A 24,601-nucleotide genomic window follows, 5' to 3' on the forward strand; every position below is an offset into this window, starting at 1 on the left:
AGTTTCACTTTCAGCTCGAGCGCAGCAACGAGCCGCCGGCATCGCAGGCTGAGGAATATAGGGTCGACTAACGGGGTTCATTAGATGGAAAGAAAACCATATATCTAGGAAAAAAACGTGTGAAAACTCGTGACAGTTGAAGCACGAACTACATCTTGTGGGATATTCTGATATTTTGCAATATCCTTTCTTGTAAGCGAGTTGTATTGATTTTATCTTAGGGTTCGTGAGAGCTCCAGTTGTTAGTCACAACTAGATTGAAAATCATGGTGAACCAACAAGTAAAAAAACACTTATTCCGAGCAAACCCTATTGCTCATCGTAGCACGAGGCGAGACATCCATAAATAAATAAGTTTCTAACTTGTTTGGTGACATTCACTCGCAACGTAACAAGTCTACTAAACAAGCCAACTAAAACTAGCGAAACCTATCACGTTACGTATTGTTTGAACGACCCCACTCCCTCCCTCTTCACAAAAACTACGTCATTGCTGGCAAGACATCTGTACCCAGCCAGAGCCAAGCCGGGCCATAAACCAAGGCCTACTAGAAGAATGTGTTTGGTACACATCCTAAACTTTAGCACGCCGTTCGTAAAGCATCCAGTGCCTTTGCTGCACTGTATAGTAAAGTAAATCAGTAAATAGTGGACGGAAAAGGGAAGAAAAACGACGAACGAAGAAATTCCGGGCAAAATTGAACCGAGTCGAGCGCCAAACGGGCTGCTGCCGTCCTGATGTTTTCCCGATACAACCGTCGGAAGGGGTCAATGGTGAAATAGTCAATTGAGAAATATTAATTAAAATTTATTTGCCAAATGTGTTAAATGTGTCACAACGATTAAAAACCTTTGGTAAATGTTCAACATGAACAAATCTTCGGATAATCGAATCACGATTTTTTTTTCGTTGTCTTATTTTTGATTGCTAAGCCTCAATGTGGCCACCAAACCACTCTAAAGTGGTTTAGAATTTTTAAATCCAAGGTGGCGGCCAAAATGGCGGCGATGAAATATTAAAAAAATCCATTTTTGAACATGCGAAAAATGAGGTGTTTTTTCAAAAAATGCAGCCTAAAACGGTGAAGAGATAGAAATTTGGTGTCAAAGGGACTTTTATGTAAAATTAGACGCCCGATTTGATGGCGTACTCAGAATTCCGAAAAAAACGTATTTTCATCGAAAAAAACACTAAAAATGTTTAAAAAATTCTCCCATTTTCCGTTACTCGACTGTAAAATTTTTTGAAATATGTCATTTTATGGGAAATTTAATGTACTTTTCGAATCTACATTGACCCAGATGGGTCATTTTTTTTCATTTAGAACAAAAAATTTCATTTTAAAATTTCGTGGTTTTTCTAACTTTGCAGGGTTATTTTTTAGAATGTAATGTTTTACAAAGTTGTAGAGCAGACAATTACAAAAATTTTGATATATAGACATAAGGGGTTTGCTTATAAACATCACGAGTTATCGCGATTTTACGAAAAAAAAGTTTTGAAAAAGTTACTTTTTGCGTTTTCTTTGTTTCTTCGTCCGTGTCTGTCGCGGGTGACGATGAACGGCCATGATCAACGACGACCAACATTTTCAAACCTTTTTTTTCGTAAAATCGCAATAACCCAGTCACAACGTTCTAGCAGGATTCTAGCAGAATTCTTAGAGAGCTGGATATTCTTAGAGCATTCTAGCAGAAATGTTCCACTTTCTAGCAGGATTCTAACAGAACCAGCTCTGCTAGAATATTTCGTGACTGGGAACTCGTGATATTTTTAAACAAACCCCTTATGTTTATATATCAATTTTTTTGTAATTATCTGCTCTACAACTTCGTAGAACATTGTTACACTCTAAAAAATAATCCTGCAAAGTTAGAAAACACTAAATTTTAAAATGAAATTTTTTGTTCTAAATGAAAAAATTACCCTTCTGGATCAATGTAGATTCAAAAAGTACATTAAATTTCCCATAAAATGACATATTCCAGAAATATTTACAGTCGAGTAACGAAAAATGGGTGAATTTTTTAAACTTTTTTGGTGTTTTTTTTCGATGAAAAATACGTTTTTTTGAAATTCAGAGTACGCCATCAATAAACGCCATACAGTATGTAAAAAAAGTATTTACACCCCTTGGGCACTACGCACATATTGTGATGAAACATCTAAACAATTTAATGTTGACAGAAACCTAGTACTACGTTTTGTTCAGAAACTCATGCCAGACATTTTGCTACAAAAAGCTCATGAAAAGATGATTTCTATAAAAAGTTATATAACAAATACTATTACGAAAAAAGGTGCAAAAAGTTTGTACACCTTTCGAAAAATTAATAAATAATGTTATTTGTTGACAAATCACCATAAATCCAGTCTCCCAACTTCAAATAGGCATCCTTGACTGATTAAAAATAATTCGGATTGAATATAAAGTTTACTAACTACTTAGTATAAAAGTTTATATAACTCTGAAATTCTATATAAAACTTATCTAAACTTAATTTTGCAAACTTTTAATTCAACTAAATGTCAATATATTACCATAGAATTGCTAAATAAACATTTTGGAGTGGGTATAACACCGTTTTGGGGTATTTGTATCGATAGAATTTTTCGTTGGAATTTCGTACCAACCCGAATTACGTCGTCGGAAAATCCGCCGGCATCCGAACCGGTCAACAATTCTTAAGTCAACCTATGTGGCATCGGAAAGGGCATAAAATTTCCGATCTTTTGATACCATACATCTAGGTTTTCTATAAAACCCACGATTTTAAATACCTAGGTAAAAACGTTGTTATGGTTTTGTTTGAGCAATCTGCCAAAAATGTATGGAATTTCGTAATTTTTGTTCTCGTGGATCAAACTTACTTTTTGCCCAGGTATTTAAAATCGTGGGTTTTATGAAAACCTAGATGTATGGGTATCAAAAGATCGGAAATTTTATGCCCTTTCCGATGCCACATAGGTTGACTTAAGAATTGTGGACCGGTTCGATGCCGGCGGATTTTCCGACGACATAATTCCGGGTTGGTACGAAATTCCAACGAAAAATCTATTCTATCGATACAAATACCCCAAAACGGTGTTATACCCACTCCAAAATGTTTATTTAGCAATTCTATGGTAATATATTGACATTTAGTTGAATTAAAAGTTTGCAAAATTAAGTTTAGATAAGTTTTATATAGAATTTCCAGAGTTATATAAACTTTTATACTAAGTAGTTAGTAAACTTTATATTCAATCCAAATTATTTTTTAATCAGTCAAGGATGCCTATTTGGAGTTGGGAGACTGGATTTATGATGATTTGTCAACAAATAACATTATTTATGTTAATTTTTCGAAAGGTGTACAAACTTTTTTGCACCTTTATTTTCGTAATAGTATTTGTTATATAACTTTTATAGAAATCATCTTTTCATGAGCTGTTTGTAGCAAAATGTTTGGCATGAGTTTTTGAACAAAACGTAGTACTAGGTTCCTGTCAAACTTTAAATTTTTTACATGTTTCATCACAAAATGTGCATAGTGCTCAAGGGGTGTAAATACTTTTTTTACATACTGTACATAAAAGTCCCTTTGACACCAAATTTCTATCTCATCACCGTTTCAGGCTGCAAATTATTGAAAAACACCTCTTTTTTCGCATGTTCAAAAATGGAAGGGGTCGTACCGCCCCTCCGTCACGAGATATCAAAAAACGGACCTCTCAGGGACAAAAGTTACCCCTTAGGACAAATTTTCACGCAAATCGAAGAGGGGTCGGGGCAACTTTTCCCGATTTCGTTTGAGTTGGTAGAGAATTACCCATTTTGTAATTTTTAAGGCAAGCAAATATTCAAATTTGACTAAAATGGGGTCACAGAATTCGAATTTGATGTTAAAAGCAAGAATATTTAAAAATCCGAAAAAGTATTTTTTTGTTCTCATGCAAACCTTCGGATAGCCGAAATTGTGGATAATCGAGGCTACATTACTAAACTCATTAGACTCGGTTATGCAATGTTCCGATTACACTGACCTACAAAAAGTTACTGCACTTCGGGTGATATAAACTTGGAGAGAATCCTATATTTAGTTTTTAGTTTTTAGTTTTTAGTTTTTAGTTTTTAGTTTTTAGTTTTTAGTTTTTAGTTTTTAGTTTTTAATTTTTAGTTTTTAGTTTTTTGTGTTTAGTTTTTACCGCAACATGTTCGTACAAACTCACCCCATTTGCCTGTTTACGCAAATCCAAAACAACACACCAAAAGTCGTGAAATGGGCTGCTTTCATGTGCCAGACCAGCGGCCAGGCCAGCATCCAACAAACAGGCACCAGTCACCGGGGAACCCGCTTCGTGCCGTCGCCGCCGAACCTTCCGAAGATATGATGCCGCCATCCACGTGCTTCGGCACACAAGGACACATTATAAAATCGCTCCACACCGGGCCAGGACGCTTCAGTCTGTCGTCGGCCGTGTCCTGCTCAACAACGTTCACACACGAGTCTTCGGTTTTTGGCGCCGTCGTCGGTTCCGTTCGTGCTCGTGTGCCGGCATCGATGTTGGGAGTTGGGACTATCGCGGTCTCTTGTGTTGTGATCATTGAGCACGTGGACAACGCGGACGGTGGACGTTCTCTTGTCTGACTTCCGGCGCGAATTCTATTGTGGCGGCGAAGGCACGCGAGGAATTCCCAAATTTGCTCAATTGCAGAAGAAGAATTTTGTGCACTAAAAATGTGCTTCGATTGTCGTTCCGTGAGTGAAATTAAACCAAGGAGGAAGCAAAACGAGAAGAAGAAGCAGATTCCCGTGGGACGACGGCAATTTCAGTGGCAAGGCCAGTTCTCGCATTGTTAAATCCGGGAGGGCTCCATTAGGGTCAAACTTTGGCCATTTGGTCCCGCGTGGACGTCCGTCGTTAAAAGTGATCAACGACCACGTGCCGGAATGTGCAAATGCACGTCGTGCCGGTGTAATTCAATCAGCCGGAAGTGAGGTTTCGCAATTGTCTCCGGGAACGGGATGGTGGAATTATGTGTAGGGGAAAAAGTGAGCGCGAAATATGAAACGGAATCAGGAGTGATTTAGACGGTATTTTGGATAATAATGCGTTCTGCTGCGAGGATAAACGTCCATTAGTTAGAGTTGTTTGAACATTTAAAGTTGAACATTAGGGTGGTTCAAATTTTACTTTTTGCCTTCCAATTCAAAGCTGAATTGTATGGGTGTATTGAGCTACAATCCCAAACTTGAGCTCGATTGGATGAAAACTCAAACAGTCCAATACATTCGCCACTTTTTGTTTTCCATGATTTCAAAGATTTTTACATCGCAACCATGAATAGATAAAAATTTAGTTTCAAAGGGACATTTATTTAAGAATGGACTCGCATCTACGGCGTACTCAAAATTCCGAGTAAACGTATTTTTTATTAATAAATTAAAAACAAGTTTTAAACTCGCTGCCAGTAGTATTTTTTGCAATTCCGTCGTGAAACTACTTACTTTTCCTGTCATTCTTGAACGACGAAATAGCCTACTTTTCTGTACCAAAACTAACAGAATTGAATAGCAACACTTTTCAAAATAAAAGCTGAAAAGTTCTACTTTTCAGCACTCAAATGGGTGCTGAACAGGTGTTGAACTTTTCAGCACTTGTTTCGAAAAGTAACACTTTTCAACATTTTTTTGATTTGAACAATTTATTGACAAAATACATGAAAATTTGACATAAAATTTCACTCAGTGTGTGTTTTTTGGGTCTCGTGGCGCAGGGGTAGCGGCTTCGGCTGCCGATCCCGATGATGCTATGAGACGCGGGTTCGATTCCCGCCTTATCCACTGAGCTTCTATCGGATGGTGAAGTAAAACGTCGGTCCCGGTTTCTCCTGTCTCGTCAGAGGCGCTGGAGCAGAAATCCCACGTTAGAGGAAGGCCATGCCCCGGGGGGCGTAGTGCCAATAGTTTCGTTTCGTTTCGTGTTTTTTGGAATTGCAAAAAATGTTGTATGGAACTCGTTGCAAAACTTGATTTTTTCAACACTCTTCGTATTTATCCAACTCGGTGAACCTCGTTGGATAAATGTACGACTCGTGCTGAAAAAATCCTCTTTTTGCAACTTGTTGCATAAACTACTATTTTGCAATCCCGCTGTGAAACTGTCAACTTTTCCTGTCCTTCTGGAGAAAGGAAACGGCCTACTTTTAACTACCAAAAATATCGGATTTGAATATCAATACCATTTAATAGCAGTGCCGAAATGTCCTACTCTTTAGCACTGAAATGGGTGCTGAAAAGTTGAACTTTTCAACACTTTTATCGAAAAGTTTTTTTTTCAATATTGTTTTGTTGAACGGCGAATTTATTTAACACATGAATGTTTGACAAATAATAACATTCAAAAATAAACATCGTTGGATAAATGTACGCCTCGTGCTGAAAAAATCTTGTTTTCGCAACTTGTTGCACAATCTAATACTTCAGAAAAAAAATCCTAGAAATCTGAAAATAGCTGAATTTTCCGAAAAAAAATACTTTTAATACTCAAAAATTTCAACCCTTGAAAAACCCTTCGAAAATTTCTGAAAACTTGTCTAGAGTACATGAAAACACCTATATTTTTTTACTTTGATTTTTTTCTGCTTCACTACTTTATAAAGGATTGGTAAATGCTTTAAAGTAGCCCTGCAAAGCTACAAAAAAAAACACGTAATTTAAAAATGATTTTCTTTCTCTACCCAGAAAATGGCATGTCTTTCGATTTTTGACAGTTGAGTAGCGGAAAATGGCAATGACTTTTAAAATACACTCAACCCCCGGTGGTTGGTCACTTTTTCGTTTGACACTTTTTTAGTTTGTACCCCGTTGGTTGGTCAAAGTCAAACTAAAAAGTGACGAACTGTCACTTTTTACACGACGCTCACGCACACTATCAAAACGAACGTTTGATAGTGTGTGTGAACTCCGTGTAAAAGGGGTGTCAAACTAAAAAGTGACCCCGTTCGTTTGATAACAGTTGGTGTCAAACCACCGGGGTTTGAGTGTACTTTTTGTTAAAAAATTACTTTTTGTTAAAAAAATACTTTTTTAGTTTAATTCTGAATTCTGAATAACAATAACTTAAATAAATGTTAATTTTCTAAACTCAAGCTATTGTGAATTTAGCTGGAAGCTTGATTTTCTGACATCTACTCACGGTCATTGGAAACGGTCGTGATTGACCTAGGGGTTCCCAATTGGTGTGAAAAAGTACAATTCATAGAAAAATTACGTAATAAAATTTTGATTTTTAACCACTTCTCTGACATCAGGAAGAATTGTTTGAACATGCTCGCAATTTTTTTATTCAGTCGGAAAAATATTATTTTTCTTGAAAAAAAGTTTCATTTTTAATCTAATGACCAGCCCTAATTCTGGCTCGATGCCGCCATCATGCGACCGCGTGCTCCGAGAGCGTTCTTTAATTACGTAACGCAGTAGGGGGTAGGGGGGGGGATTGGAGGCCGTGTTACGCTCCATACATATTTTTTTTAAATTTTTATGGATTTTTTGTTACGAGGGGGGGAGGGGTTTAAAAATTCGATTTTTTGCGTTACGTAATAAATGAACGCTCCCTCCGTTTGTTTATCAACAAACTGCAGCTGGATGGTGAGACGAAGTGAGGGGAGAGTGGTTTTGACAATTTTATGCCCGCATCTGGCCCGCCGCCTATTTCGTCGGTCGTTGAGCCGACGGTCGTTTCCAACGACCGAGTCCAGTTAGGAACTGATCTTACAATACATTTTAAACGAAAAACAGGTAAAATTATCACGCAATGACAAATTTGCTAAATATGTACGATTTTTGTTAACTTCCAGTTCTGGAGTTTTTTTTTGAAAAGGTCAATAAACCAAATTTTCAATTTTTGCTTTTTGGGTGTTTTTAGAACCGCCTTGAGTCAGGGGTATTCAAAAACACCCAAAACGCAAAAAAAGAAAATTTGGTTTATAGGACCTGTTCAAAAAAAAACCCAAAGTTTCACGTCTTTTCTGATCTGTGGTGCATTAGAATGAAAATGTAGAAATAATTATTTTTACAATGCATTAAAAAATCAATACACAAGCTTTTAAATTAACGCTACAATTTTAGGCAAGTATTATTTTCTGCCTCTAAAAAAAACTTGACCGCAAATGTATAGGGTAGAAGATCTAGAAATCACCCACATTGTAGTAAGAATAGAGTCAGTTTTAAAATAATGAAAAATATGTGGGAAAAGTTTCTGTGAGTGTGAGAGATTATTTGACCTAGAAAAAAATAAATATAATTGTTTATCAAGATTCTGGGCAATTGAACATAAATATGATAATATGCCTCATTTTATGTGTAATCGCGCTTTTTCTTAATATAATAGGTAAAATTAGGGTGAAAGAAAAGTGATTTTCAATCATCAAATTAAAACTTATATTTTCTGTTATTTCTCACACCCTATTGAAAATTGACAGTTGATTTAAGCAATTTGAAACTCATGGATTGATTCTAAGAAAAGTGCTGATCAAAAGAAACAGCAACAGAGTATACTAGTGGCACTCAGCAAAAAGGCAAAAAATCAAAGCTTGAAAAACGCTTTTGTGCAAGCTCAAGTTTTAAGTGATGTAGCGTTCTTTGATTACGTTACTTGAAAAATGATTTTTTTTATCCCCCCTACCTCGTGACCAAATTTCCATAACTTTCTTTTTTGTATGAAACGTTGAACTGCGTTACGTAATGAAAGAACGCTTCCTGACACCATCCAAGATCAATTAGTTTAGCCTTTTTTTTGTCTTTGCCAAATAGAAAGAAGCTTCCAATTACAGCCAGCACCATCCACTGGCGAAATTCTCTCTAATAAAGATAATCGGATCAAATCAAATCGAACCTAATTGTTGCCTCTGGCCAACTAACCGAGGAACATGGACAGTTTTTCTGTGAAGATGACTGCCTTGACTGGGGGAAGTAATTTGATTTGCAGCTCGTTTGTGATTTTGAAAGTAACATTAAAAGGTAATTTTTGTTCTAAATTTTCAAATAATAAGGTCTTGATCAAAATAAAACCCACATACTCAAATCATTGAGCTGGATTCTTTTATCATTTTCTGATTAAATGACGTCAAAAGAAGCAAAATCCTCTTTCCACTGTTTTAGCTTCCCCATAGGGATAGGCCAAAAGAGTGCAAAAAACGTGACAGCTTGGAGAAACCATATCCAGATCCTTCAAGCTACCAATGTAGGGGACAAGCAGGCATCTTTGCCATTTTACTGATTTGAGCTTTTTTTTAAATTGTTCAACCAAACTTTGTAAAGAAACTTGCTTGCTTGAATGAATGAAGCTTTCATAATAATGGGCCAACGTTAGAGGCATGATAGAAATACATGCTTTTCCCCTACTATATTAAATTGCCTGCGACACAAACTCACAAAAGCCACAAAATTGCTGAAATCATGCAGATTTGTTCTTCATGAGAACACTTTTGGTGAATGTAGGTAAAAGTTGTAGAAACTTGATGAAGAGGTGGCATCACGGCAACAAAACGAAACCAGTGTTGCCAACTTGCCCACGCACATCAATCATCGTTTTTATATTTCCAATTTGTGCCGCGTCTCGATCGTCGGCCTTACAAAAAATCTATACATTCATGTACTCAACTTTTCTTAAGCTTTCTTTTGCGAAGAAAAAAAAACTCAACTTTTCAGCTTTCCTTTTTCCATGGTTCATTTCCATGTCCTCCTCCTCTCATCAAAGATTCATTCCGGACCGAAAGCCGCCCACACACACACACTCATTCACGGTCGGTGGCCACACCACATGCTCCTTGGAAAATTTTTAGACAAAAGGATTTTCCGTTTTCCCAGCCTCCCCTGGAGGCACCAAGTCCCTTTTGCAAGCTTCTCTCATCATCTCTCCTCCACCTTCGGGGGGACATTCCAGCACGTGTTAAAAGTGGAAACGTCAGGAAATCGCGCCTTTTTTTGCCTATTTTTAGTCGTGGCTTCGTTCCAATTTGGCACCACGCTGTCGGGTTGTAAAATCACAGAATATTAGATTGAGCAGAGTGGATTAATATTTAATCTTGCCCTTAAATCATTCCAATAGATTTAACCGAAAAATGACAGTTGCGTAGTTCGATCAACTTCCGCTGGCGGCGCTTCTGACACCAGAGAACTTTCGTTTGAGCTTAAAGTTACCTCCCACTTGTCTATGTTGAAAAAGATGCTCTCAGCATTTCCCATGCAGAGCTATTTTATCATTTTTTGGAGGTTCGTGCAAATGTACACGACCTTTTTCCTCTCGACTCTTTCGAAATTCTACCCGGTAAGCTTATTTTTACCTGCAACATAATCTTATCAAATGCTAATTGGGCCGCCAGACTTCCAGATGGGCCGCGCAGTATTGGCAGAGAGAAAATGTTATTCCTAGAAGAAGACGAAGCTTTAAGTTCATACGAGCGAGCTTAAAGTTTGAATCTTGCTAGGCTGGTACAGTGCCGAGGTCGTTTCCAGTGATGTCGTCGTCGTTTGTTTGCTTGAAATATGGGATTAGCAGCATCGCAGCGTAAGATTTATGAATTATTCAAGAGTGGTTCAAGTGCTGCTTCAATTGCATATGGAACCAACTTGTTATTCTCTGGTTGGAGCGGGGAATACACTTTCCTTTTTTGTACTTCCTGTTTGAGAAAAAATGGAACAATTTTGTGCTCGACAACGCGGTTCTTTGATTTGTGTTTTTAAACTTTTGAAGAATTAGTTGAAAATAAAAACGATTTTCTCATAAACTTCTCTTCCTAAATGATTACAGATCACAGACATACAGACAAATCTGCCATCTTGCTTGTTGCACGAGAAAGCGTGTTGTTATTTTTTACCTTTAATAAAAAATAAACTATGGAGTACAAGCACGAGTACAATAACAATAAATCTATGATCAGCTGGCAGTTGTCTTCAAATTTTGTTTGATTCGGTTTTCCGATTTTTTTAGTTTTAACAATAAATGAAAAACAAGAGTGTTGTTTTACGTTATTTATTACCATGCCATAGTTTCGTAGTTTATGGACACTCTCTACAAACGTCATTCATTCACGCACGCTTTCTCTTTTTTTCTCACTTTTCGTTCATTCTTTATCCGAGTGCCGAGAGGTACAGTCGTGTCAATAAACGTTTCCCAAGTAACATTTTTAATCCAACTAGCCACCACCTAGTTTTATTAAGGTTTTATTTTAGCATCTTGATTGTTTAATAGTTTTATTTAGGCATTCACCGCAACCAACAAGCAAGAGTTAATTGATAGGTTCTTACGAGGTTTTATGCCTCGGAAATAAAACCTGGTGAAAAAAAAAGCCGACTGGCTTTCAATTAGGTTTTATCAAATTTTTAATAGAGAATTGAAAACCAGATGGCAATGCAGTGCCAAAAAGTTTTATCGCATGCTTCGTTAAAATCAAGGCTGTTGTAGCTGTCAAGTGCCATTAGGCATGTAAAAAGCTCACTTTAAACCATAAACTCCTTAAGAGCCAGATTTTCGCTAGGGGGCACGCTGCTCGCATCGATGAGCTCCGATTTTGATGAAACTTTCAGCGTTTGTTGGTCTACAAAAAATATGAACTCATGCCAAATATGAGCCCTCTACGATACGAGGAAGTGAGGTAAAATATCAATTCAAAATTTTGCAAAAATGTTCAAAAATAATAGGCTAAATTTTTATAACTCTCATAACTCAAGTTTGGCAATACGTAAACCTGCTCGCTTGGTTTCATTTGAAAGGTCTTTACATGCACTACAACTTCGACTTTGAATAACATCTGTCGGATACTTACCTCCAGAGATATTTACTAATTACTGAAAAGTCATGATTTTTTTAAAAATTGTCGTATCTTTCTTTAAAACGGAGATACCACCATACCGTATGTGGCAAAATTTAGGCATGGCTAGTACTCTAAGTCTACAATAATAACTTTTTGGTACCTACGATTGTGGTAAAAAAATCAATAATTCTTTGAAAATCCTTTTTTTTAATTAAATTTTACAATTCCATCAAACCCAAAACAATGTTTCGATATGATATCGTTCTTGTTGAGTCTCAATTTTATCACCGAATATGTTTATACGCTGGAGATGTTAAATATGGCATAATTTGACATATCTTTAAGCTTTTTATAACAAACTTATTCCAATAACTGTATTGTAAAAATAAAAAATAAAATGCTTGTGAATACAAGCTGAAACTATTTTAAAAACTATTATCTTTATTGCTGTTATAACAAGCAATGCGTTCGAAAAAAAAAGCTGTAACTGGAGAAAAAGAGTTTTCCTCACAAAAATATATTACTACAGAGCAAATTAAATCACTATTTGCTAGATTTGCAACGCTTTACAAACAAAACAAACTGAAATTGTCTGATGTACGTGATGAACACATCCAAATGATTGAAAAATCTGATGATTTATACACGGTGAATAACAAATAACATGTAAAGAAATCAATTGCATTTTACTTATTTTTTTATTTATTTTTTCAGGAAGTTTCTGAAAAAAACAAAGCAGGACTTTGTTACTACACTATTATAAACTGTAGATAACTAAATTTATCACATGAATTTTTTTTTAAATGTTTCTTTATATGGTGATATCAATAACATCTATTCAAGTCTATTGAATTTTATATATATATATATCATATTTTTTCAGGAAACGGCAGAAAATAAAAGTTGGCTCTGGAATTACACTTTGTCTTATTATATAATGAAACAATATTGAATTTATCATACACTTATATCATACAAACTTTATTTATAAATTAAACTGTCACTAACGAAAAATAAAAAGAAATGATATGCACTTTACCTTAGTAATGTTTATATTAATGCCCAATCTGATGACATCAAACCAAGTTCATATAATTAAAGACAGACGTACATACTTTTTGAATGAAAACTGATGTAAAAAGTCTGGTATCAAAATAAGCCATATTTAACATCTCCAACGTATAAACATATTCGGTGATAAAATTGAGACTCAACAAGAACGATTTCATATCGAAACATTGTTTTGAGTTTGATGGAATTGTAAAATTTAATTAAAAAAAAGGATTTTCAAAGAATTATTGATTTTTTTACCACAATCTTAGGTACCAAAAAGTTATTATTGTAGACTTAGAGTATTAGCCATGCCTCAATTTTGCCACATACGGTATGGTGGTATCTCCGTTTTAAAGAAAGATACGACAATTTTTTAAAAAATCACGACTTTTCAGTAATTAGTAAATATCTCTGGAGGTAAGTATCCGACAGATGTTATTCAAAGTCGAAGTTGTAGTGCATGTAAAGTCCTTTCAAATGAAACCAAGCGAGCAGGTTTGTGTATTGCCAAACTTGAGTTATGAGAGTTTTAAAAATTTGGCCTATTATTTTTGAACATTTTTGCAAAATTTTGAATTGATATTTTACCTCACTTCCTCGTATCGTAGAGGGCTCATATTTGGCATGAGTTCATATTTTTTGTAGGCCAACAAACGCTGAAAGTTTCATCAAAATCGGAGCTCATCGATACGACCTCTAGAACAAAGCCGTGCCCCCTAGCGAAAATATGGCTCTTAAAGAGCATTTAACGCAGCCAAATAGCAATGCTTAAATGTGGCGCTTAACGCGTGGTCTGATTGAATATGATTGACCACCATCTTAGCAGAAAAAAATATAAAAAACTTAAATTTGATGAAAACGCACAAATATGATGAATTTCTGCCATCGTTAGCACAGTCACAGAAGTTCAAAAATAATTTAGACATTTTTTGCAAAAAAAAAAAATGCGAGGAAAAAAAGTCATTCAAAACTATGATTGCAGAAGAAATATTTTTTTTATGAAACGAGTTGCTTTTTTTGTTGACTGCATCTTCCCCAAATTTATCGATAAAATTTTAACTGTGTGTGTGTGTGTGTGCGACCAACCAAACGGGACCACGCGGTCGCTTCTTACAAATTGAGTTGTTTCCATGTATTTTAGATTTTGTATTCTATACATGCAAATAACTCGCATAGGCATTTGGACGGTGTTAGCTCTGCCGAGCTTCGGTGACCCATTTCTACGCAGGCTAGCCATGCGCGAGGTACCTCAGCTTGAACTGACAAGCCCCGCCCTAAAGAACGTTTGCATCAATCGGATTCAAACGTTATTTAGAACTTCCGAGCCCTTGACAAATGGACAAAGGCCCAGCATGTATATAGTTTGTACTGATAGTATTCCTAATTCTACCAATCTAAAGGACGGGGGATCGAACCCCGTTTGAGCGACTTTGATTTTTCGTTCATGTTTAGAGTTTCAAAAATTCATATTTCCTTAATTTTCTCGTTGGGAGCAGATGGGAATCGAACCCAGGATCATTCGCTTACAAAGCGAAACCCGTAACCAGTCAGCCACGGCTGCTCCATAATGGGGACAACACTAGAACGCTCTCACCAAATTCTGGAATCATTCATCCAGCTCCGCTCTCGTGCGTTACCGGATGTGGCCGCCATGTGGTCCACCACAGACACGACTGCCTCCGTCGCCGTTGAACTGGTTTCCAGCTTCCACAGCCACCTGTCCCTGATTTCTTCCGGATTAAGCTCCACCTCAAATTGCTTCTTTTCCGCCTGAGATACTTCCACTTTTTAAAAAGTGGAAAAAAATACGTGACGGATTGAAAAATCATTTATGGATAAAATTTTAACTGTAGCTGAAATTGAGCCACCTTTTAAATTATGTTAATGTCGCCATTTTTGACGACCAACCCCATTATTTCATTTGGCAAGACGAAGACTTTAAATTGTAGAACTGATAAACCGAGATATGGACCTGAAGAGTCTGTTTGTCTGGGGTGAGAAGAACCAACGAAAAAACAAAACAGATGTAACCACAAATTAACAGGGGTGGATGCAATCAACATTATTGACGCCACCTTAATTAGATGTCAATTGGTTCAATCAAGTTTGAGTTGGATACTCCTGTGTTTGGCACACACTGAATACTAAACGACAAGTTTTTTTTATCATTTCAGTTAAGCACACTATAGCTCTATATTTAATCTACTCGTTTGAAAATTTTGCTGAATTATTTTTTACAAATCGTTTTCTTGAGTTTTCGAAATCCTCACCAAAAATTTCATACATCTACACACAACATATAGAAAATATTTTTTTTGTTCAAGCTTAAGGTTTAGTAGGCCTAGTGAAAAATAATCATAACCATCGTCACAGCACCTGGTAAAACAAAGAGCTGTCGGAATCCCTGCGAAATAAGTAGGCTCTCCAATCGGCGGTCAGCCCAAAAACTCATCTGAAAGTCGCATGATAAACAGCTTTTACGGAAAGGAGAAAGTAGATTTCTGATGAAAACAATCCAATTTCTGTGGCACTTAGTGGTTTAGTGGTAATTTTTCAAACGGAATGTTTTACTTTTTTTTCAGACAAATATAGCCGACAAAAAGCCCAACGATTAATAGGGTAGAGTAGTCATCAATGAGACACGGGGAACAATGATAAAATGGCTCTCACAAGTCGTAGTTTCAACCAATCAGGCTCATATTTGGAGGAAAGGTGTGTCTACGGGATACACGTCTGCCATATTAGTGGCTTTGGTTATGGGTGCTCCCTTGAAAAGTTATTCATTAATGTTTGATTCTGGGGTGCAAAAGTAAATTATGGACAAAAAATACTTTTTCGCTCGTAGGCTGGCATTTACACCAAAACTAATATTTCTTCAAATTTCTTTCGACGTTCCATAGGGATTGAGTTGGGCTACAATGTCCTTTCATTAGATTTGACCAAAATTTAGAATATACCCAGAATCCAGGGCTGTCTCATTGTTCCCCACTCATGTTAGCCAATGGGTAACAATGAGACACTTTGATTTATCTTCATTAAACATTTCAAAATCCATGTAAATCTTTCAAAACATGATTTGAAAGTGATTTTTGGCATATTTTTAGAGTTTTAACTTCATTTAACCAAACATAGATAGTTATTTGGTATAAATATATGGATTTTACAAAATTTAAATACTTTTTAGTATAACTTTTGTTAATAAAAGTTTCATGTTGGCAAAATTGCTCTAAAATGTTCAAGGCAAGTCACCTGTAATGGAACAATACAAAAACATGATGTTTTAATAGAAAAGTATTGATTTTCGTAGAGTGTCTCATTGTTCCCCAGCTGTCTCATTGTTCCTGCCAAGTGCGTCTACAATGAGACAGTTGAATAACTCTGGCTGTAGATGTCGGATCAATCTCATATTTTGGTCAATGTTTGAACACACTAAAAGAAATGAAATGCAACAAAAAGCTCATTAAAACATGCTGATGAAAAAATTAGAAAAATCTTTGAAAGTTGAAAACCAAAAGTGTCTCATTGATGACTACCCTACCCTACATAATGCAACTTTCTGAGTATTCGGTAAAGTTTACTGAATTTTCAACTGCTGAATAGTTCGGTAAACTGAAAATTACCGAATTCGGTGTAAACTTACCGATTTTCGGTAACACAGTTCATTATTATTCACTGTAATGTACAGTAATTCACAGTAATTCACAGTAAAAATGTGTAAATTTGGTAAATTTAATTAAGGAAGGTTGAATATTACCTCTTTTTTATGTAATTTTTCCTCAATTTAAACTAGACAAGTGACATTACACTAGAAAACATACAATTTTTTTCTGACATAAAAGATGTACATCCTAGGTATTATATTACCATTATTATTTACTGTGTTCATCGTAGGTATAATCGATTTTCGGAAAATTTTGTTTATTTTTGAAAGATGGTTTACCGAACTAAACCTTACCGATTTTCAACTACCGAATTCGGAAATAAAATATTACTCTGTATATAAGCCATTTTTTTAGACTTTTATGTGAAATTATCGGGAGAATCAAAATGCACTATTGATTTTTGAAAATTTTGACGTTAGGTCCACTTAAAAAAGTTTTAATAAATGATATTTATTTTTTAAGGGACACACACCATCCTGCATTTTTCGTGATGCTTTTTGCTCGTTTATAGTTAATAATCTAAAGATCTCATAAAGGTGTCATTTTTTTTTTTTTTTTCTTTCAGCATATGGGTTATTCCATCTGAAGCGGAACAGCATTTGAAAATTGCCCTCTCCGATCCTGCTCAAATTTGGCAGAGCTGTTGATACTATCAAAACATGCAAGAATCCCGAATTTAATCCAAATCGGACTACCCCCTCCATTTTTTGTACCCTCTCAAAAAATCGACTTTTTTGCGATTTTTGACCAAACCTCCTAGTTTCAAACGACGATAACTCAGGAACCACAAATCTTAGAAGGTCGGTCTTAGACTCAATTTTGAAGGAAATTGGACGTAGAATCCATTTCCGTGATCAAAATGTTGATTTATTTATTTTTTTCTACCTGTATTGCGCAATTGAAATTATTATTTCAATAAATGACCAGGAAGCAGTTATTGATCAGCCCGCCTGTGTGCTTTTAGCAGATGCGGCGAATGAAGCTGATGTAGGTAATCTCGAAGACACAAAACTTCAAAATTCGATATCTCTGGAACGAAACATATTCATTTCTGTCGAAAAGTGATTCTTATGTAAAATTGGCCGGGGAACACGATGGCGAGGTCAAATAAAAAAAATAAGTTGGGGTGTTTTGAGATACGGCCGTTTAAAGTTTTCAATTGCGCAATACAGGTAGACAAAAATCAACATTTTGACCACGGAAACGGATCCTACGTCCAATTTCCTTCAAAATTGAGTCTAAGACCGACCTTCTAAGATTTGTGGTTTCTGAGCTATCACCGTTTGAAACTAGGAGGTTTGGTCAAAAATCGCAAAAAAATCGATTTTTGGGGAGGTACAAAAATGGAGAGGGTGGTCCGATTTGGATGAAATTCGGGATTCTTGGATGTTTTGATAGTATCAACAGCTCTGCCAAATTTGAGCAGGATCGGAGAGGGTAATTTTCAAATTTGCACTTTTTCGTGCACAGTTGAGATGGAATGACCCATATATAAAGCCAAATTCCCTGCAAGTTTGTCTTGGACCACTTTTTGATGCGACGAAACGGTTTCGAGATACAGCAATATTTAAATCACAAAATACAAACATATACCCCTTCTTGTTTCGAGATAGAATTGCTGTTTACTCAACAAAATTTAAAGAGGATTGAAATTGACAGATTATTGTGCGGACCTTAACCCTCTACTGCCCAAATTTTTTTTCGAAATTTTTTAATTTTTCCCGTGTTCAGGAGGTCATTTTGAGCAACTTTTGTTCTACGAAAAACTTTACTTCTCTTGTTTTATGGTTTTCTTGTTTAATTTTTAATTTGCATTTATCTTGTTTAGTTTATGTTTGGTTTTTGGAGTATTTGCGTATCTAATTTTAACATTTTTTTAAGTCACTTTTTCAATTTTTTGCTGGTTTTTCATATTTTCGACTATAAAATGGCACCATTATCATTTAAATTGTTTGAAAATTCGTAGAGGCATAGTCTGGAACACTAGAAAAATTACCGCATACTTCTTTTTACTTAAAATACAAAAAAATGTTAGTAAAAAACACAGCCAAAGTTGACCCATAAAAATTTTTTTTTTAAAAACATTGGCAAAGTCACAAAAAACAAGTAAAACTATCAACCCATAAATTCTCTAAAATTTAAGAATTCTTCCTTCCAATGCTTTTTAATGATCAAAAATTGGTTGAAAATGGATATTTGGCGATTTTTTTAATCGCGTCTTAAGGCGGAGTCTTTTGGAAATAAGTACAAATCAGCGATTACCTATTTTTTAATTTCATATAATATTTCATTTGGTTGCCAGAGTCCTGAGTTATAATCTAAAATGAAAACAGTGCACGTGTGACTAAATGGTCACGACTTAAATCCCCTCAGGCAAGTTGTCACACTTAAAGGGTGTGTCAAGTTTGCACGATCTGATTGGAACTTCAGAAGAGTAACAACATTGCACGGGTTTTGATGAATATCTCATGTTAGAATTCGTGTTTTGGGGATCTGTGAATCTTTTTTTGGATAATCAAACTTTGGATGATCAAGTCTGACCCGGACATATATTGGATTATTGTATACATAATTTTATCAACGTCAGCCAGAACAATTTACAACATGAAATCAATTAAAACGGAAATGCTCTCACATTGCCCCAGGAAAATATATTACATCAAAATTGTGCTTAATCTGCCCTGCGCCACAAATTCCAATATTTGCATTCGTAATGGCACTCTTTGGGTTGGTTGCTGGTGACAGGCGACGTTTGTAATCTGTGCTGTTAAAATCAACACAGAAGCTGTCTCGGGCACCAAAATAAACAAACAATCATAGGCTGGGATTTGGGATTGGGTACGTGCTTTGGTTTTTCGATTTGCTAGGATTAAATTTTGTGAAGGTTATCAATTTTTAAGTTTGTGAAGAATGCGAACTTCTATCCAGTGTTGCAAAATAATAAAATAGGGTAAGGTTTAAAAAAAAACATGTTTTGAACACACAAAAAAATAAAGCTCATAGATCGCCTGTCTTCATCACTAATCTATGCGAAATAATAATGTCATCTCCCTCTCGGGCAACACCACCTTCGTTCGCCTGCACAAGTACTTTACCACTGTTTTGTATGTTTGCCGGCTGAATCTGAAAACGATTTCATTCATCCTGCCCCAGAATGGCATTTCAAAATGAAAATTTCATTGACTTGTGCTGTGGCCTTCGCTTCTTTGTCGTGCGTCCTGTGTGTGACGTAAGCGACACTTTCGTGCTCACAAATTTGCCAAAGCTTCAAGTTGGCGTTAACGCTGCTTTGTCGTGTTTGGCTCAAGTGTGTGATTAAATAGTTTTTTTTGTTTCTAAAAATCATTAAATATTTCAATTTTGTTGGGCAGCATCTTTCATGCGGTCGTTTACTCGACTTTGCGAACAAAAATTGCAATTTCACCAGCCAGAACACCACTTCACACGGAGATTATACCGTCAAGAATGATGCCAACTTCCCCGAAAATGTAATATTTGCACCGATGGTGTTCATCGCAGCAAAAACTTGAGTGCAATGGAGACAAATTGCAACCTGCAGATTTTATCATCCTCGTCCTCTGGTGCCGGCCTGATTCTAATATCATATGTGTGTAACGGGTAATTAAAAGCGCCCATGGGGAAGTGTTGCCAATGTGGGATGTTGGAGGCCATTTTTTTTGGGAGGTCCAACATGCTTCACAGTTGAACCCTTTGCTGGCTCGAAACCGAGTGATAAAAAATGTTTCGATAAAAAATAAAACCGGCGAATAGATAAAAAAGAGAAACACGAAAAAAAAGATAAGGTCATTGAAGGTAATTAGTTGCTCAAAGTGTCCTCTTGAGGGTTAACTTAGAACGTGCGCTGTCGCGTGGGTCATTTATTTAGGGAGTTGGGCATGGGTTGGCCAGGTCAACGAACATCATCCCTTAATTAACTGCGTTGACCCACGTGGCACGCGGCCTTATCTGATCTGTGACTCAATTATGTTGAGAGGGCTCGCGCGCCGCCAAGTGGCTTGCCAAAGTGTCAAACCGTACTCCAATTAATAGCATTGCGAACTTGACGACAGTCTTCGCTTTGTACATTAATTTCGACGGATTGCCTCATGGAAAGCTTAAACGCTTTGTTTCCAAGGGGTTTTTTTTCTCATTTTGCTGAAAATAGAGTTAACCCTCAAATATTTTGTTATTTTTGGAATTTTTCGTTACAATTTTTCTGTTTCCTTCTTGCAATCTTTATTTTCTAGAACTTTTAGAATTAAATTGACAAACAAAAATAGCATTGGTCCTGTTGAGGGTTAAGCACCACGCGTTCCCACCAGATGGCCAATTTTTAAATGGAGACGCATGGGCCCATTAATCACCCTCGAACCCAACTTTTGGCCTTTGCTAGTGCAGTTTCATCGCGGCTGTTTTTCTTGTCTGTTGCTTTTTTGTTGGTTTTCGCTCAACCATTTCGCCGTTTTAGTTCCACGAGCCATCATCGTCGTCATCGCCGATGCAAATGACGATGATGGTGACGATGACGACAGCCGCACTAGTGCATTTCACTTTCTGAACAAACACACTGCCAAACCGACTGTCTGCCCTGCGAGAAACAGGAAAAAGGAATGGTGCTTGTTTACCTAGCAGGGTGGTGAAAAACAATCCATAGATTTAGAAAAACACAAGTCTGGAATCACAGACAAATATATCTGAATCTTTTCCAAAAACCATAAGTCTTACGTAAAATTGATACGATCAGAAATTCATCTCAGCAACTACACGGAAAAAAATCAATTCTCGAAATCGTTATTTAAATTCACGAATGCGAGAACCACGAAGGAATATATTCACGTTTATAGTGCAAATGCACCATACTCATGAATAAATTACTTCGTGGTTCTCACATTCGTGAACTAAACTCCCGATTACGAGAATTGATTTTTTTTTCTGTGTAGTATGATTAAAAAAGCGAAATATTTATTAGAGCCGAGTACATCAAAATTTTTGTTATGAGCATAATTTATTTACAAACAAATCATCAAAAAAAAAAAACAGTTTTATCCAGCCAAATTGTATTAAGATAATCTAGTCATCCCTAAAAAAATAATTTTGAAGGAAAATGATAACCATTTTCACAATGCCCTCGAACAAAAAAGAACAGATATAAGAGATAACAAAAATGTAACTAAATATTCAAATAATAATCCATTCCAAAACTTTCATTGCACCCCAAAACACAACAGTTGAATAAATATAGCTGATGGCAGGAATAAAAATAAATTACTCTGGTCGTTGAGCAGCACTGTGGAAAAAAATAGCGGGATGACGTCTTAATGGTTTAGGAACAACAAAACAGATTGGAATGTGTAAAATACACTTTTATTTCCAATGAGTTAACATCTAGCTTGAAAAAAGATTTTTGTCCAATTATTTAGAAAGATGCAGATTAATTTAGGTCATTGCAAATTTCCAAAAATCACGAGGTAAAAAATTATTATGATGAAAATTTAAATTACAAATAAGTTAAAGTCAATGTGTTACGCTTATTTAAAAAAAAAATAAAAAAAAGAATGCTTTAAGATTTTCTGCTCCACAAATCGGAAAACAATCGTAATTTCGTCAGAATTGGTTGAAAATATTTTGAATTTTAACTGATAGTAGCATAACTTCAATCACAGCGATTCCACATAAAACTAGCACTTACATTTTTTTGTTAAAAAAACGGATTTTAGTATACCAATCGAACATGCTTCTCCATTAGAGTGTAACAAAAATTACTTTTTGGCGGGCATTCAGGGGCTGGTTCAGGTGGGTCTACTGAGCCCAAATCCAAAATATGAGTTTGATTGGACGTAACAGGAGATCCGCCCTTCAATTTTAAATGGGATTTTACCCGTAAAAAATATTTTTTCAAAAATGTCTATTTTTGAGGCACTTTGCTCACCAATGCGTTTACCAAAAAAACATCACTGGCGTGCAGGCGAGATCCTTGCGCATCTTTTGATAGATATAACATTGATGTTTCGAGCATCCTAGAGCCCGGTACAGACCATCAAAGTTTGACATCATTTTTTTTTCTCGAAAAATCGGCCCCAGCAAATTGGTAAACGCATTGGTGGCCAAAATGCCTCAAAAATAAAAAATTTTGAAAAAAAAATTTGGATTTCCTGAACACTCTCTAATGAACAGAATTGAATTTGGGTCCTAAAATGAAGCTTAGATTGCTGATATTATTGTTTACAGCGATAAAGCTTATTTTTCTGAGTACAATGACCCTTTGTACGACCACAATGAGTTTAAAAAGGATTTTTAAATCAATTTGAAAAAATTAACCTCGCGGTCCTACTTGACAGCTCGTTCCAAGGGGACCATAGTTGATCTATCGAAAAAATGTTGTCTTGTCAATATTTTTTTTTGCATTAAATTGAAAAAAAAAGTGATCAGAAATGGTTTTTAATCGTGTTGTTTACCGTTGTAGATAAAAATTGACATAGGGCTTTAGTACCCAATTGTCGAAAAAATCATGCGAATGATTTGTTACAAAACTAGTTTTTCTCTTTATAAGCACCACCCTATTTGAATGTTTACAAACATTTACGAAAAGATGGAGCACATTTAAAGACTTTTGACGTTTCGAACATACTAAACATTCAATAGCGAGTACCTTTGGTAATCATCCATGCATAGTGTCAGAAGCAATTCTTCCAATAGTGAGTAAAGTTTCTGGAAATGTAGGATTCTTTGCTGATACAACGATGAAAGGCATTCCAGAGAATCATCCAGACAAATGTCATCTTTTGAGCAATAACACAAAATGCTCAGTTTCCTTTGATACAGTCCAAACTCGATTACGCGAAATCCTCAGGAAAATTTCATTTCGAAGAATCGAAAAACAAACATTTTCTCTGTTTTACTTTGGGTCGTTGAGTTGACCTGTGACCTCTAATGTGGTTTGTAAATGGTAAATTCAAGATGGCGGTCAAAATGGCACCTTAAGTAACTAAAATTACATTGATTTTTCTACCAACTGTGCAAGTGAGATGAACATCACCCTTTGATCTCTCTAGGATCACAAAACAAAAGCAGAAATGATTAAAACAAAAAGAATGACAAAAAAATGCGTTTCTAAAAAAAACTTTCCCCCATTTCTCATGGTGTCTCCCCCTCCACCCGGCATGGTGTCCGTCACCGCTCCATCAGCAAACTCGCAGCACAGCAAGCTGATGGTTTCCTTCCCCCATCATGTCGACATTAAACTGCTCAATTTGTCAGAGAGCTTTAAGTTTGTCCGACTTGACAGGCTCCCCAGAAATACAAAACATCGCTCTTTAATACGGCGTCACTAGACGCCTTTACCGCCGTCGAAAACAATCAATAGCGGAAGCCGTACAACAACAAAAAGGCGCCTTAATTGATTACGAAAGTGACGTTTGCCAAAGAGCGTGACGTAATGGCGGCGTTGTTTTCCGCGAAGTATTCAGTCTTGAATAGCGGTCTCTGGGGTGTTATGATGGCCAGCTGAAAGGGTGCTGAAAACGTTGAGCTTGATGTTATTTCTGCTCTTTGGAGGAAGGCGTTAACCCCTCGTTTGAGGTTTGTGTTCCGGACACTAGTGAGAATGACAGGGAAATGTTAACGTGGACATTGTACCGTAACTAATAAGCTAGATAGATTGTTTAGTTGCCATGGTGGAAATACTGGATAAATCAATCAATTATTTATAATCAATTGACGTAGGACTACTCAAGCCAACATTCTAGACATCCTTGCAATACAATCTAATCAGACAACTTTTGATGCCAGAACAAACTTTTTTCTCCATTGAAATGATTCCGTTCAAAATGGCATTTCATACGGCGGTAAGTTTTCCAAATTGCTTGTATCCTGAATCGGAAGAAGCGCTGCTCAACCTCAAATCATCCGCTTCGTTTGTTGTGCAACTAAAAGCCCAGACAAACAAGTTGTAAGTAGGGCAGGTTGTCCTAACATCGACCACAGGTGTTTTTTGAGCTTTTTTGAATAAAAAAAAATTAAATTTTAAATCCAGTAGTCTAAGACTTCCCGCCCCCAAGCCTACTACCGCTTCCAAATCATGTCATG

At 36.2% G+C, this 24,601-nt stretch overlaps 1 protein-coding gene across 6 annotated transcripts in view; it reads left to right on the top strand.

The window, feature by feature from the left end:
- The first annotated feature begins 4,448 nt into the window (after positions 1-4,448).
- LOC6036811 overlaps positions 4,449-24,601 on the top strand; it is a 44,709-nt gene continuing 24,556 nt past the window's right edge. For 3 of the 6 annotated variants that reach the window (XM_038266999.1, XM_038267003.1, XM_038267004.1), the window contains exon 1: positions 4,449-5,079. The gene's annotated coding sequence lies outside the window, so the exon portion shown is untranslated. The remainder of the gene's footprint in view (positions 5,080-24,601) is intronic. The other 3 variants (XM_038267000.1, XM_038267001.1, XM_038267002.1) reach the window with 3 other exon arrangements.

Source organism: Culex quinquefasciatus, chromosome 1 (genome assembly GCF_015732765.1).
Source record: "Culex quinquefasciatus strain JHB chromosome 1, VPISU_Cqui_1.0_pri_paternal, whole genome shotgun sequence".
Classification (NCBI taxonomy): Eukaryota; Metazoa; Arthropoda; class Insecta; order Diptera; family Culicidae; genus Culex; species Culex quinquefasciatus.